We start from the raw sequence: 16,465 nt of genomic DNA, 5'->3' as shown, positions 1-16,465 counted from the left end.
ACACTGTATGTTAACTAACTGGAATTTAAACAGAAACTTAAAAGAAAATTTCCCTTCTGCAGTCTCTCCGCACCCCATTCACCAAACCTCGACCCTTGGCAACCACCCATCTGTTTGTCATCTCTAGAGTTTTGCTTTTCAGAGAATGCCATGTAAATGGTATCACACAACGTGTATCCTCTGGAGTCTGGCCCTGCTACCTCCGTTCTCTGATGGGCTTCAGAACATTCATTCCTCTGCAGTGTGTCCAGCTTTTCTTTTGTTGTAAAGTGGGAGTGTTGCTCTCCACATTCCTAACCCCAAATCACTCATCTACTTTCTGAATAAAGGGAGGGGAAACATCTCCAACAGCGCAGAAACCAAACGGTGGTCTAAATTTATGAATTGCTTACATGTGATAAACAGAATGAACTATATGATAGTTTCATAGGTGTTTTTCAAAAGGTTATGCCAAAGAAGGAGTATGCCAAAACAAAGGGAGGAAACAAAAATGCTCAAAATCGTAGAGAATACAAAGTGCTATTTAGACTGTAGCAAGACAATGGTCCCTTTATGACCATCTAGGGGAAAAAACATACCTTTAAGCAGTTCTCTGCTAGCTGTTATCACCAATTAAAGACCGATGTTTCAAGGAAAAAAGCGATTGGTATCATAACTCTCTTTCCATGCTGCTATAAGGAATACACAGTTGGCAATCACTGTTTCCTAATAGACTCATCTCCTCACAATGATAAAATTATTACTCAGCAACCTTGCAAATGATTACAAATTACTGCAATAAGCAAAAGGTATTCAACCTCATTCTTGCACAATCAAGGCACTTTAATATTAGTCAAAGAAATTAGTAATGAGCAAATGAGGCATTTCTTCTTACAAATAGAACTATATATTTCCATTTACCCCTCCCCCCTGAAAATCCATTGCAGGTTTGATAAAGTAAATTATGGTCCTTTTTAAAACACTGCCACTCACTATATGACACAATTCTGAGAGTCACATGTTTAAGCCTCCTTTATTGAGCACAAGAGTAATAATTTTATCTCAATATTTAAAGAAAGAAATTTCACTCTGGGTAACTGATGAGAAAGGGAGAAGGCAAATATTGGATAATGCAGTCCTTCAAATGATTTTCAGAAATCAGAACTGGCAAAAAAAATTTCTATTCAAGTCAATAACATCATCAGAAGCAAATCAAAGCCTAAGGTCGTACTGGTAAAAGCAAGGCAGGACCACCCCTCTCCTCATCTAACACGGAATCTAAGATACGTGTGAGAGAGAACCATACAAACAGAAAGAAACGCACACATACAAATTGACTGTATAAAACTAGTCCTATGCTAAGAACTACTTTGGTGAGCAAGACAAAATCCTCGTTGCCAGAATTGGCACAAAGTCAGAGCCAAACTAACTTGATACCAATTCCGAACGAGTTGGTCATAGATCCTGAAACTGTTCCCAAAATAAGAGCTTCAAAGTTAAGTTGGGCATTTTGGGTAGAACGGTAGACGTTAAAAATGGAAAAGTGACACGGGGCGCCTGGGTGTCTCAGTCCGTTATGTGTCAACTCTGGATTTCAGCTCAGGTCACCATCTCAACGGTCCTGAGATCGAGCCATTCATCAGGCTCCAAGCTGAGCCTGGAGCCTGCTTAAGAGTCTCTCCCTTCCCCTCCCTCTGCCCCTCCCTTGCTTGTGCACATGCACATTCTTTCTCTCTCAAAAAATAAAAATAGAAAAATAAAAAAAAAAGGAAAAGTGGCAGAAGTTGCTAACCTAGCAAAGCCCAAAACAGCTAATAAAAAAAAACACAAGTATAAATAAAATTTAAAAAAAAACACAAGTATACTTGATAAATATGTCTATAATGCCTACTCAACCCACTCTTCAAAATTCGTCTCAAAGAGGCTATACTAATATATCAATGCAAAGCTAAATGTTCTCAAGGATTTTAAAGCTACCTTGTGATGCAAAGGATACTTGTTGTGTACTAGACCATCCATTTCCTTTTGCTTCTTGGTCATTGACTCCCAAATTTTAGCCAGGGACACAGTCTCCTGGAACCAGAGACCACATTCCCTACCTTACCTCACAGCACTATGTGGCCACGTGATCAAATCCTGGCCAACGAGGCTTCAGCAGACATGGGAGACTTCCAGGACCCTTTCAAGGAGAGGCAGACAGCCTTCCTCCCTTTTGTCCTTTTTGTTTTTGAGAAAACAGAAATCAAGAATGGAGCTCCAGAAGTCTCCTTGGACTGTGAGTTAACCTTGATGATGGAAGAGACCTACTAAAAAGAGTAAAGTAGGAAGGGACGTGAAAAATGGGACCCTAAATCACTGGTGAGACGCAAGAGCCACCATACCAGTCCTGGGTAGTGTATCTCCAGACTGCTTTTATGTTAAAAAGCAATAAAATATCTTAAAAAAAACAACCTAATCCTAACAAATGTGTGACTGGAGTGTGTGTGTGTGTGTGTGTGTGTGTGTGTGTGTGTGTGCACGTGTGTGCACATGTGTGTGTGGTTGGTTGGTAAAAACACATCTAGTCTATAGATTTTCAGAGTCATGCCTCATTTTAAAAAATTATGGTACATCTATAATGGTAAGTTTTATGTGATGGACAGTTTTATGTGTTGACTAGACGAGGCTTTTATCCCAGTTGTTCAATCAAACACTAATACAGGTGTTGCTGTAAGATATTTTGAAGATAGAGTTGAAGTCTGTAATCAGTCGACTTTAAGTAAGGGAGATTATTTTAGATCGACTGGATAGGTCTGATTCAATCACTTGAAAGGGCTTAAGGGAGACTCAGGCTTTCTGATATAGTAGAAACTCTACTTGTGGATGGTAGTTTCCACTTCTGTCTGTGAATTCCAGCCTGCCGTTCCTCATGCCTTGATATCCTGCCATACAGACTTGTGTTACGCCTGCCCGGTCTCTCAAATCACATAAGCCAACTCCTTACGATAAATCTAATACGTATCTCCAACTGGTTCTGATTCTCTGGTTCAACATTGACTGATACAGCCTGAAATGTAAAAGATAAATAAAAATAGAGCAAGAAACCGTTGGGACAAAAAGGGGAAAAAATATATGAAGAAATTTATGATTTTTACTCTATCACATGTAAGTTTCACATGTTTCTTCATTTCTTTCTTCTTCCACCAGGCATTGGGAAATTTGTGATCTTAAGCAAAGTTACTCTGTGCTTTTTAAAAAATTTCTCTAAATATCCTTTCAGATTATTTTATCTTATGACATTTCACTGAATGAATTTTACCCGCATTTCCCTATCAAGACCATAGCCAATGGAAATATCCTATTTTGCCTTAGGAAAGAGCATTTGGGATAGTCTATAGACAACAGCCTTGATTCAGCTACTCCATCGCTTTGATTCAGTTTTCCATTTCTCCTTTAAGGTAGGGTCTGGAAATGGTTTCTAACATTCACAGATTGGCTCACGGGTGGATAATTTTTCATTACTTCCTGCCATCTTTCGAGAAATAATGTTGGGGTCTCTGCTTATGTTCTTTCTTCTAATAGATAAGAGAGCAGGATGCGTATTTTGAGCCTTGACAGTTGAGACTCTGCATTTTTGTGTATACTAATTAGCTCTTGGGTCAGCTGTGGGAGATCACCCATCACAACACTGTACTGGATCCTGAATCACTGTGTTATTTTTAAGTATTTTAATGATGGTACTTAGTCAGTGTCAAGACAATTTGACTTTCTAATCGGGGCCTTTCCCTTGATCTGATTTCTTGAAAGAATGTTTTTAAGAATACATACTGATGGAAATGATAGTGTGTTTTATATGGAAAAAAAAACCCAGAAAGATGTCATGGTTGTTATGGACTGAACGTATGTGTCCCCCCAAACTCATTATGTTGAAATCTAATCCTCAGTATGATGGTATTTGGAGATGGGGTCTTTGGGAGGGAATTCAGTCATAAGGAAGGGTGGAGTCCTCATGAATGGCATTAGTTTTTTTCTACGAGCTCCTACTAATACCTGAAATATGAGGCAAATTATCTTCTTATAGAGTTACTCCAGGTAACATAATGTAAAATACTATACATTCATTCTTCCACCTAACGCTGAGTGCTACACAGTATGCAATTTAGAGTTTGACACTGAAAATTCCAGAAGCATCACGGATAATAGGTAACTTTTGCCTCATCTACAAAATGAGGTTGAAGAGATTTTGTGACTTCTCCATAGTTTCACTCCTGCTTCCAAACTCCTCTGAATTTTTAATTTCAGGCCCCTCCAATACATACTATATATAGGAATTGTCATCGATTTTTTTTACTACCTCCTTCTTGCACAAAGCATTTGTGAAGTCTTCGCAAATGGGCAGAAACCCTGCAGGTTTTTAAATAATGATTCTGCTGGTCTAGTCTGTGTGAGGCTAACATTCATACAGAGATTTGTTTCTGACTTTTAAAATATGATGTTTTGGCAGAGCTCCTAAGCAAGCTGGAATTTTTGCCAGATTTCCTTTAGTAGGCCTTAGAAAAATCTGCCTACTTAAAAAATTTGGAAGGGTATTACTGCTCATAGAATTGGATATAGTCTTCGCTCATCTACATGAACTAATGATAAATTGCCCAAATTTAACACGCCTATAGCTTTTGTGTATCTAGTACACATTCCATTTATTTTCTGTGTTCTATTTTGTGTTCTTAGGCAGCATCTTTAATAATCATCCCTACTTGCTCCGAGGACTAAAAGCCAGAAACCTACATGGAGAACATTATTGGTGCACAGACCTTCAAGCCTACCAGGACTAGAACAGACACCGTCAACGTCAACGTCTATGTGCTATTACTTTTTCATTGTTGATGTCTGACGTAATGCTGTGGGGAGAGTGAAAAGACATCTAGTTACAGTGAAAAGGGTTTATATTGACTTAGAAAATATTAAGGCAGAACTCCATAACATATAGAAACCTGCCTATGAAAATATGTCCCTTTTCCCCTTCAGTCTTTTCAAAGGTTTCAATATTTGTCAACATTCTTATTTAAACACATACAAACTTCAACTTGTTTTTAATATCCTAAAGCTAAAATAAGTGGGATGTGAATCATACAGATTAATCATTAATGTTAGGAAAATATTAAATTTATTTTAAAACCCTGTAAGTTGACCTTCCATTATTTGGACGTTTCTGTTGTCCTAAAAATAACTCCTTTAAAAAACACACTAAGGCAATGCCACCCTTAAAAATGGTAGAGCCCACCTGTAAAATGTCTTAAATTTTCTACTTTTTAAATATGTTTTTGAGGAAAGAATAACAAGAAATAAATGTATCATTTCTAAAATATAGGAGAAACACCAAAAGAAAAAAACATCGGTTATCATATATCCATCCAGAAATAACAAACAGCATTTGGTCCTTCCCTCCCTCGCTCCTTTTGGAGGGCATCAAATCTTTACAAAGACACTCATTCCATGTCTATCAGATTTTGTATAAATCATATAAGGCTGTGACCCACACGGTTTATTCCAAGAGCACTGTAAAAAAGAACTGAGTGTAGGAAGCCAATGGAAAATATAAATAAATTCCCTAGTGGTTTCCGGCAAATCTTTAATAATACGTTAGAAAATTCACTTCTCCCCTCCTTTCTCTCATGTATCACAATTGCTTCTGAATCTGTCTCCTCCACAAACTAGAAAGAAACAACCCAAATCTTTCCCCAGGCCATGTTCTCCTCCTTCCCCTTTTCCTTTTCACTTTCTAGCACATTGTTGAGAGGATCTAAGAGGGGAGGATAGTAGTAGACCTAGATTTATTTGAGCAGACAGACAAGAGAAATGCCTGGGAAAATCTGAATTAGTGTTATTTTCAACATGCTCTTGTCCAATGCACATGTTCTTGTATATTTATGAAACCTTCGTGAATTGTTTCTACAGTAGCCTCATCTATTTGTCAATCTGGGTGCTTACTCTTGATCTTACTAATTTTTATATGCATTCTAATTTTTAAAAAGAAATTTTTTTAACGTTTATTTATTTTTGAGACAGAGAGAGACAGAGCATGAACGGGGGAGGGGCAGAGAGAGAGGGGGACACAGAATCTGAAACAGGCTCCAGGCTCTGAGCTGTCAGCACAGAGCCTGACGTGGGGCTCAAGCTCACGGACCGTGAGATCATGACCTGAGCCGAAGTCAGACGCTTAACCGACCAAGCCGCCCAGGCGCCCCAATGCATTCTAATTTTTAATCAGTTAGATGTATTATAGAAAATAATGTCCCCCAAGTTTAGAATTCACATTTGTGAACTGTCTATATATTTGCTTCATCTGTTCCTCTACTTGGGTCTTAGTTATTTATGTATTTTTTCATTTTAAATGTTTATTTATTGAGAGAGAGAGGGAGAGCACTGGTAGGAGAGGAGCAGAGAGAGAGAGAGAGAGAGAGAGAGAGAGAGAATCCCAAGCAGGCTCTGCAATGCAAAACCTGAAACAGGGCTCAGTCTCATGAACCATGAGATCATGACCTGAAGTGAAATTAACAGTCAGGCACTAAATGACTAAGCCACTCAAGCACCCCTTTATGTATTTTTTAATGCATTTTCACTTATATAAATTGTAATCGTTTTCCCAGCTTCTATTTTCAGGTCATTTATGACGATGTGTCCATACAGAAATATAAACTGTCATGTATTCAAGTCTATTGCCTGTTTCTTCCTTGTTAATTATTTTGGGGTATAGGTCCACATCCCACATTTATAACAACATTGCTGTGTATTTCTCCTAGTACTTTTAAGGCATTTAAAAGATTTTGAAACCGTTTCTTCACTTGAGGTTTATTTCGGTATAGTGTGAACTAAAGACACCAACTTTAATACCTCTATTTGGTGTATTTCATCATTAATAAATAAGTTGAGAAGCTTTACTTGGGTTGCTAGGGATTTAAAAATCCTCAATAACTTAAGTACCTTTGCTTAAGTGTTCCAATACATTTACATGTAAGTCAGTTTGGGTTGAGGCCCTAACATTATTCGGGAAAAAATAATTTTATGACTTTCTTCCGTGTGTTTGCTCATTGTGGTTTTCTGCACCCCACCCCTTTGACCCTGAGCCTATTATGTATTTTAAAACTGGAAAGGCCTAAATAATCTCGGAAAAGGGAATAATGTTGACATCACAGATGAGTTTTCAAATATATTCTCTAACACTGATGAAGTGTTGAGGTGATGGTGGGGTGGTCCAGAGCCAGTGGCCAAGAAAGAATTCTTGAATATGTCTTTAGTGCAAAAAGGTGATTTATTAAAGCACGGGACAGGACCCGTGGGCAGGAAGAGCTCCACTGGGGTCGTTGCAGGTAACTGATTATATACTCTCAGGTTGGGAGGGGGTTAGTGATAGAGTAAGTCTTTAAGGTATTTTGGAAGCAAGGTTTCCAGGACCTTGAGGGGCTAGCTGTTACTAGGGAAACATCATTTATTACCATTTAGTAAAACCTTAGTCATGAGACCCTTCAGATGTATATCAAGGGGCCATAAGCTTGGAGTATGATTGCCAGCATAGATCTCCAGGGAGTTGAGATAAAGGAAGTTTCCAAAGGAATTCTTATATGTTAAAGTAGACTCACAGGATCCTCGAGGTTGGGATAATGTTAAGCTAAGATTCTCTTTTGTCCCTGGCAAAGTGTCATCATCGAGGCAGCTGAGCTTCTTGAGGAAGGTCACTCTACCAGTTCCAGGGACTTGTCAATGGACTGTAGGCCAAAAGGGAATTTAATTTTTCATTTGCCTTAGTTTCCCAGATCACCATGGCAAGCACTTAAAACTCCTTTCCTTTGTTCTTGGGGAGCTGGGAGTGTCAGAGGAATATCACACATATTCCATGGTGGGGGGGGGGTAGTGCTGTTAACCTGTATTTTGCCCTCAGCTTGCCCCAGCTCCCTCATCAACACTACCAACAAATTGCTCTCACTTCTGGCAGGATGAGGAACTGCCATGGATTTATTGGCACTGCTCTGCCAGAAGACAGGATCTCATGGTTTGACGTTGTTAGGGCTCTTTTGTGGCAGGTTCTTTTCTTTCCTTCTTTACCCATTTGTTCGAGATGTTTGCCTGACCCGGAGTGACCCTTATGATATCGCAGGCTGACTTGCTCTCGCTCACTGCTTTCTGTCTTCCCTGGCACCGTTCTGTGTCTGATCAATCAAGATGTGGCTTTTGCCTTAGGAGATAAGGAGGCCAATGAATTCACTAGCCTAGTCGACGCATATTCTAGCTCAGTGAACCAGAGTTCGGATGAGATTGGGGCCCAAACCTACATGAGTGCCATAATTTGTTTGTGTGTTCCAGTGTCATTATTCTGTTAGGTAACTCCCTTGAGAGCATTTTGAAAAAGAGCTTCTGCTGGTTTTGTTTCTAGGTTTCTGGCCCTAATGCCATTCAACACAAATGCAAATTCACCATGTGTTCTCAGAAGCTTTATGTGTAAGGGCTTTTATTGTGAAAGAGCTTCTTGCATTCGAATATGATTTGGATGAAGGCTCAGAGGGATGGAATTGAGAGAATTCGAGAAGAATCTGGTGAAAATGAGGCATAAGGGGCCATGTGGGTCCAGATTGTGCAGGGCTTCCTTCTAACACCTTGTGAAATACTGGCAATTTTCTCCTAAGGGCAATGGGAAGGCTTTTGAGGGTTTTAAATAGGAAGCAAAATTATTGTAATAATCTTTTAGAAAGATTCTTGATGAAAAGACCCATTCTTGACTTTTCATTGCTTGACAACTAGCTTCTGATTGTTTATCAATTCTATTGTATTCTTAGGATTTTATTCAGATCGCTATCATTTTTTAAATTTTCATTTTGCTTATTATTCAAAACTTAAAATGGTATGTTTGAGTCTCTCATTACTGTTAGTTTTGTCTATTCTCCTATTTTTTTTACTCCTCTATATCGATGTAATTTATTCAGCACATAAAAGTTCCATGAAAAATACATCTTTATAGTAAAGGAGAATCCTTATTAAAATGTCAAATGCACACAAATCACAACAAAATTAACGTTTACCCATAATTAAATTAACTTTGCAAGGTTTGTGAAATAGTTTTTTTTGGTCTGAATCCAGAACATAAAAAGCAAAATTCGAAAGTGACCGTGAAAAATACATTAGAATTGGAAGAAGGCGAAAGAAAACCACTAAAATTTTGTCATCACTTTAGAAGCTTACCTAGCTCTCCAACTCACTGTCATTCTCTTTTAGCTGGTCCCCTAGGGACCAATAAAAGATGTTCTGGTTGGAAAACTCTAACTACTAGTGCAGAAAAGAATTGTGTTAGGTTTATTTAGTCATGTCATGGAGCCTTAAGGAAGGCAATAAAAATCTCTGATGCTCTCCAGAAAAGGACAAGTTTACCACATGGAAATAAATGTTCTAAAAAGACTCCAGCCTTTGAAGAAAACACTTCAACTCCTTTTTGGTGAAAAGAACGAGAAGCTGTGTATCCACGGAGTATGTAATATTAGATGGAATTAAAAGAACTCTATGGTAAATACAAAGACAAATCACCCAGCTGAAAATTGGACAAGGGATCTGATAGGACACTTTTCCAAGGAATGAATACAAATGGCCAACAAGCACATGGAAAGATCCTCAACATTATTAGTCATTGGGGAAATAGTCACTGCTATTTCATAGCAGCATTATTCATGGTAGTCAAAAATTGGAAAGAACTAAGTGCCTGTCAACTGGTCAAGAAATACACAGAATGTGATCATCCATGTAATGGAACTTTTTTTTTTTCATAAAAAGGAATAAGGTTTCATAATAAGGAATAAATGCTACAACATGGATGACTCTTGAAAACATGCCAAGCAAAAGAAATCAGCCACAAAAGCCATTCACATGAACTGCCCTGAATAGGGAAGTCTCTACAGGTAGCACATACAGGCATGAAGTTTCTTTTAGAAGAGATGAGATAGTCTAAAGTTGACGGTGGTGATGATTGCACATATCTGGAAATATACCAAAAATCACTGAATTTTATACTTTAAGTCGTGAGTTGTATGGGTATGTGAATTGGCCTAAATAATGTGTTTTTTTTAAACAAGAACTCAAGAAGTTGTGTCATTAGCTTAACTGTAACCCCTGATTGCATTTATCATAGATTTTAATATGGATTCAAAAGCCAAAATGCACCAGTGTAGAATCATACTACAGTCATATTTCATATTATTGTGACACCTAAAAGAGGTAAATACCTTGAGGTATTGCAAAATTCGCTGTTCTGAAATATATGCTCCTTTTGACACAATATTAAGAACCTTACCAGCGGGCAGATAGTATGTGGGTTACGCTAGCATTCCAAAGACGATTCCTTCTCTTGTATGCTATTTGGCAGAGAACATAGATCTTATTGAAATAATAAATCACTTGTCCTTATAAATTATGATTCTTTAAAATATACATGAGGTTGAATTCCAACTTTAAAAACAAAGTGATAAGTAACACTTGTATTAATTATAAATCCAGAGCAACTATCTTATCCTTATCTGGGTTTTATGTGGATAGTAGCTTGCTATATAGTACTTCCTATATTTTATGTGGATAGTAGCTTGCTATATAGTACTTCCTATAAAGTAATATAAAAACATGATAATACCAATTATATACACAGATTTTTCTGGGCCTTCCTCTATTTAAAATTCCAGGAAGAGGGGCGCCTGGGTGGCTCAGTCGGTTGAGCCGCCGACTTCGGCTCAGGTCATGATCTCGCAGTTCGTGAGTTCGAGCCCCGCGTCGGGCTCTGTGCTGACCGCTCGGAGCCTGGAGCCTGTTTCGGATTCTGTGTCTCCCTCTCTCTCTCTCTGACCCTCCCCCATTCATGATCTGTCTCTCTCTGTCTCAAAAATAAATGAACGTTAAAAAATAAAATAAAATAAAATTCCAGTTTTACAGCCCCCACATATTCATGTGTATCAGCTAGCATGTCCAAATTTATCACTTGACAATATAATCATTTTATTTTCATAGAGTCATTGGACAACAGACTTCAGAAATGCAAACTGTCACTAACCCACACATATACATGCATACACACACATAATTGTTCTATATATATATATATATATTTAAAATTATTATCTATATTTCATACATATCTGTGAAATAATCGAGGGAGATTGATGAATTCAAATCGATTATTTCATTTTAGAAATGTCTCTGAGAAACTCAGATCAAGCGTATTAGGGGTACGTGCCATAATGATATCAAAACTCCATATGCCGGGCTATCACTATGAAACAGAAGTACCATTACTGTGCAAGACAAATAAACCTTTCTCTATTAGCAATAATCGCGCCTCGGATAAACCTCATTGGCTACGATACTGCCACTGCGCAAAGCTAAATAAACCTTTCTCTAAAGTGGAATTCTACCAGCTGGTTTCCTGGAATTCTCCCCCTAATATTCCCTTTGACTCCAGGATGAAGGTGGAAAGCATGCATTCCTAAGCGCCTGCCTAACGCCATTGTTCTCTGTATCCCACAAAACCTCCTAGTTACTTTAGGCCTTGGCAACCAACTCTTTCCCGAAAGTCTCCATTTCTTAATCTTTTCCCAGGAGATAACTGCTCTCATCCCGTCGAGTGAAATGTACTATGTCAGATATGCATTTTGGTTATTCAATTCATGCTTGCTAGATTGAACAACCAATTGCCTTTGAACTCCTTCGCTGTTCTCCTCCAAATAGCTGGATGTTATAAAACAACTATCAAAATCTTAAAAGTACTAGTTTGTAATGAGCCAGGTCCTTCCAGGACTCAAACTTTGAGCAGGCTTGGTTAGCTGCTTTTAGAAGCTATATTAACTCTTTAAAACCACAAGGGACCTATTTAGTAAATTGCCAGTTCTGGGCTAATTTGCATGGCTGACTTGCTCTAAATTTTAGTTGGGATGGGAACTTGGTAGGGCACAGTGAACGAGCAGTTATTGTGAATGACTTTATGTGAATGAGCAAACTATAAGTGAACATTAGACATTGGTAAGTTTACAAAATGTTTCCAATAGTTAATAGATAGGATAAGGTGGTGTAACAAAGGTACTCTGAAATATACTGATTCAAAGAAATTTAATATAAACATTTCTTCATCACATAATAGTCTACAGGTTATAGGAGAACATGATAGAAAGGTAACATCGTATTTTCTCTATCAGTGACCCAAATTGGTGGCAAACTGGTGATGTAATGGTGTTGAGAACAATTCTGCTTCTTGAGATCATCCAGAGACTAAGAATCCTTATATCCTGCTGCCTGGTTGTGTTTTCAGGTGTTGTCTTTGCAGAATGGTTCCGTGGATGGAACCATTGAAACAGTGACAGTGACAGGGCTCATTTGAGCCCCACGGTGATCTAGAGGTTCAATGCTTACTGTTTTCTTACCTTTTACAGAGGATGAAATTAAACCTGAGAAGACGGAAATGGATGCAAATTTGTATCAATTATAACTGAAGCCAACAGACAATTTCTAAAAGAGACAAGTGAAAAATAAATATTAGAAGAATGCCAGAAGAAATGGCCAAAAGAATTAAAAGGGAATATCTCCAGGGAATAGGGCTTGAGGTTTGTGGAGAATGGAAGGAGATGCTTGTTTTCACTTGGTTTAATCTGATTTGTTAAAATCAGATTGCTTTGATGAGAGCTGAAAATTTGAAGAACAAATTTTTAGGGTATATATCCATAAGCAGAATCACCAGCTATAACTGTAGCAGATTGCCTCCAGTTATCTCTAATGGCCCCTGATAAATATCATTTCTATCTCCAAATGTTCTCTAGGAAATGTTAAATTCTAAGTCATAATATTCTTTTGAAAATAGATATGTCAAAAAATTCATCTCATCATACGGATCTCAGTCCTCACCACCTGCACATCAGAAATTCACCCCAGATTTGGGTAGATGGGAAAAAAAACACACAGCTGTTATGCTTCATTTGGCTGAACATTTTCCAACACCTCCAATCTCAGTGGGTAATGACCTTCCCCCAGTTCAAGTCCACTTGGCCAACCTGGGCAGTAAGGATTCGAGAAGCAACAGTATCCTTTAGATTACTGCATGATTAGTCAATACATGCCCTTATATATAACACCTTTGTTACTGAATAGTCATCCAGCATCTTCTGAAACCTTCCAGTGATGGGAGAGCCCACCGGCGGAAAAGTCATTCATCCTATATTTGAAGTATATTCTATGCTTCTCCTCCACCTCTGTCTATGCCCATGTACTCAGTCTGTATCACTCCTTTACTTGTGCCACCCTTTCTTCTTCATAAAACAGATATGTAATTTTTTTTTTGAGAGAGAGAGAGAGGGAGAGGGAGAGTGAGGAGAGGCACAGAAAAGAAAGAAAGAGGGAGAGAATCTTAAGCCCAGTGCAGGGCTTGATCTCATAATCATGAGATGGTGACCTGAGCTGAAATCAAGAGTCGGATGCTTAACCTACTGAGCCACTCAGGTGCCCCCATGGTGTAATCTTTTTAAAATCACGTATCTTCTCGTATGCCCTAGACTGGGTTACACACTCTACTACAGGTGTTCAGTAAGATCCTTGTACTTTCCCTAACATGGTGCTCATGACAAGTGTTGTGATTACCTGTTTGTTATTCCTTCTGAAGAGCAAACTTCATGAGGGAGGCAACATTCTGGGCATGATCACCGTTGTGTCTTTAGTAACTTACACTGGGACTGGCTCTTGGTAGATTCTGGAATGAATACTTTTGCCACTGCTTTAATTGCTAGAAATGTTTTTTGCTCTATTTAGTAAAAGTATGTTTCCCTCCGAGGCTACACAGAATAAGCCCTGTTCTAAAAGACAGCCCTTCACATGTTTAAAAACCACTATTACTCTTTACCTTCATATCACCTATAGGCTTGGCTAAATATTAATATATTTAAGTTGTTTTATATTACATGTTTCTATGAGTCTAAGGGAGCACAATAGATAATAATGCCCATGTAACTTTAGACAAATTGAAAAATTTCGTCACGGAAAAAAGTCACATGATGGAAATGCATTAAATATACAACCTGAATTAGAGTATGTCGCTTGAGTCTGGGCTACAATGGGCTTGCTACTGCTTGTACCCAGCCCCTGTGAACCTGGGTATTGGGACAGGTAATCATGAAGAACTTGGTTTTGTAGAGTAGATGCACTTACCCTTAACTGCTATCTTGCAATGACCTACGATGGACAAATGACTTTTGGCACTTACACATTTATAGAAGATCGCAGCTCCCCCCAATTCATGAATTAATGATTGTCACTTACCAGCAAGTTAGGTCATGGGTTAAGAGACAAGTAATGTCACCATGTTGGAGGTCTCTCTTGATACGGAAATAGGAAGAAAGGCATTTCCCCTCTGAGCCTGTAGTTAAACCAGACTTTCTCATACTATTTCATGCCATAATTTGCATAACTATAATAGGGGCCTTTATTTTTTAACTGTCTAATTTTATTATTTATTTCAGATTATAATTCTAAATTGTCAACTTTGTTCTGTCCACCTGCCACTTAATGTACAGCTATTTACAGCTTTGTATAAATTATGTCTTTTATAAGTACTTCTATCTTTATTAAAATCATTGGCTATACTTCTCAACAGAATGAGATGAAGTCCTGAAATAGGGCGGTTGAAACTTCTATATGCCCTTGTGTTATTGTATATGGTGGCCTAAAGCAGAAACCATCATTTAAGATGGGAAGAAAAAAATCAGCGAATGTTATATCTCTGCACTATCACTTTTTGGTCTTATCTGTAGATCAATTTACTTGACTTAGACTTAGTAAATCGAGTTTTCATAGATTGCTTTCAGTGTACAGATAGCCTCTTGGGCGTAGGACTACACAGGAAACAAGGTCAAGTTGAATACTCTCGATTTTCCTATTATGAATAATTTCCTATAACCACGGCAAGCGTATTCTTTCAAGAAAACAGTTTGCGTTGCGTACTTTACAGTTGCTGGATACATTATACTTGTGGAGCTAGTTCAGTTTCTCTCTTCCCTCTCCTTCTTACAGATTTGGCAGTGAGGCAAAGAAATTACCACGTGATTCACTCAAGGTTCATTGCACTTCACGCATCTCAGAAGTGAGACTGTCCCACCATAGCTACACAGGTATGGTATGGTATCTACAGCTTTCGTATTTTTGTTACTGAAAAAAACACCCGAACCTTTTGTTTTTGAAAAACAAACGTATTGTTCTTGGATTTTCTATTCATAATATCAAAAAATTGGTTAGCACTTAACAATATGACATTTCAGTAAAATTAATCTATAGAGGTAGGATCTCTTATGAAGTCTATTTTCAGAAAAATTATTCAGCCTTCTATATTCATTCCAAGTTAATTTATATGTTTATCACAGATTTCAATTTTATATTGTGTGTTTAAAATTCATAAAGACCCACTGCCTTATTTTTATTATCTGAGTTACAAAAGGGAATTCTAGGCTCTTTCAAAATAGCCTTTATTCCTGTGATCTATTTTTTTTTTTTTTGACATTTAAAAGAGTCCTTACACCTGTACTAAGATCTTCTTGATGAAGAACCACGGGTCACAGCTAGTCACCCAGAACACATTTCATGCTGACTGATGATGCCTTGTATTTGCACAACACATCGCAAGTGAAACATAGTTTCACATGTACCATCTAATTTGTCCTATATACAGGTTAGATGCTATTTCCTTCATTTCACAGGTCAGTAAACACAGCCCCGGAGATGTTGTGTTCCTGTGATGAGGAAACATAGCTTGTGGCAGGACCAGAACCCGAGCCTTGGTCTGCTAAATCCATTCGCTTTACCATGACCAGCAGCAGTAGGTACTATAAGAAATACAAAAGATAATGGTCTTTTGAATGGTAGCCTTCTGTCAAACTGAGGAAAAAATAATGGTGGCTATCCATCCCGTTTAAGATGGTGATTGCGTTTTAAGGCAGTGTTAGCTTTAAGAAGTCCAAACAATTCTGCCCGATCGTTTTAAAGTCCCAGTCCTAGTTGACATTTTCGTGCCTCTAGGTTAGTTACCATTTCAGTCAACCAAATGCCAAGACGTGGCAGGCATTGAAGAGAACACTGAGGACCATGTCCCTGAAAAATAGGTGTGTGTGTGTGTGTGTGTGTGTGTGTGTGTGTGTGTGTGTCGGGAGCTAAAGTACTGAGGACCCAGAGTAAGATGTGGTTCCTGTCCAGCTTGGTGACATCCTACTCAAGTGACCTCAGCCGAATTTATTCATGTCCTAGGCTCAGGTTTTGCATCGTGTGGCATGAGAATAGTAAACGCTACCTCACAGTATTGAGAAGGGGATCATACATGAAAATATTCCTGAAAGGTTTTGTAAACTATAAAGTATGTACGAATATTAGATGTGATTTTTAATCCTAAATCATTTTCAGATTGGAGAACATAATATGGGTTAACTTTGCTTCTTGGAAAGAGCCTATTAACATAGAA

The 16,465-nt window shown here is 38.1% G+C and overlaps 1 pseudogene; it reads right to left on the bottom strand.

The window, feature by feature from the left end:
• Nucleotides 1-11,165: 11,165 nt before the first annotated feature.
• On the bottom strand, nt 11,166-11,365 carry LOC122232877 (annotated as a pseudogene).
• Between the last annotated feature and the right edge of the window lie 5,100 nt (nt 11,366-16,465).

The sequence above is a fragment of the Panthera tigris genome, chromosome D3, assembly GCF_018350195.1.
Source record: "Panthera tigris isolate Pti1 chromosome D3, P.tigris_Pti1_mat1.1, whole genome shotgun sequence".
NCBI lineage: Eukaryota > Metazoa > Chordata > Mammalia > Carnivora > Felidae > Panthera > Panthera tigris.
The sequence above is the reverse complement of the archived record's forward strand: the minus strand, read 5'-3'. Positions and strand labels throughout refer to the sequence as shown.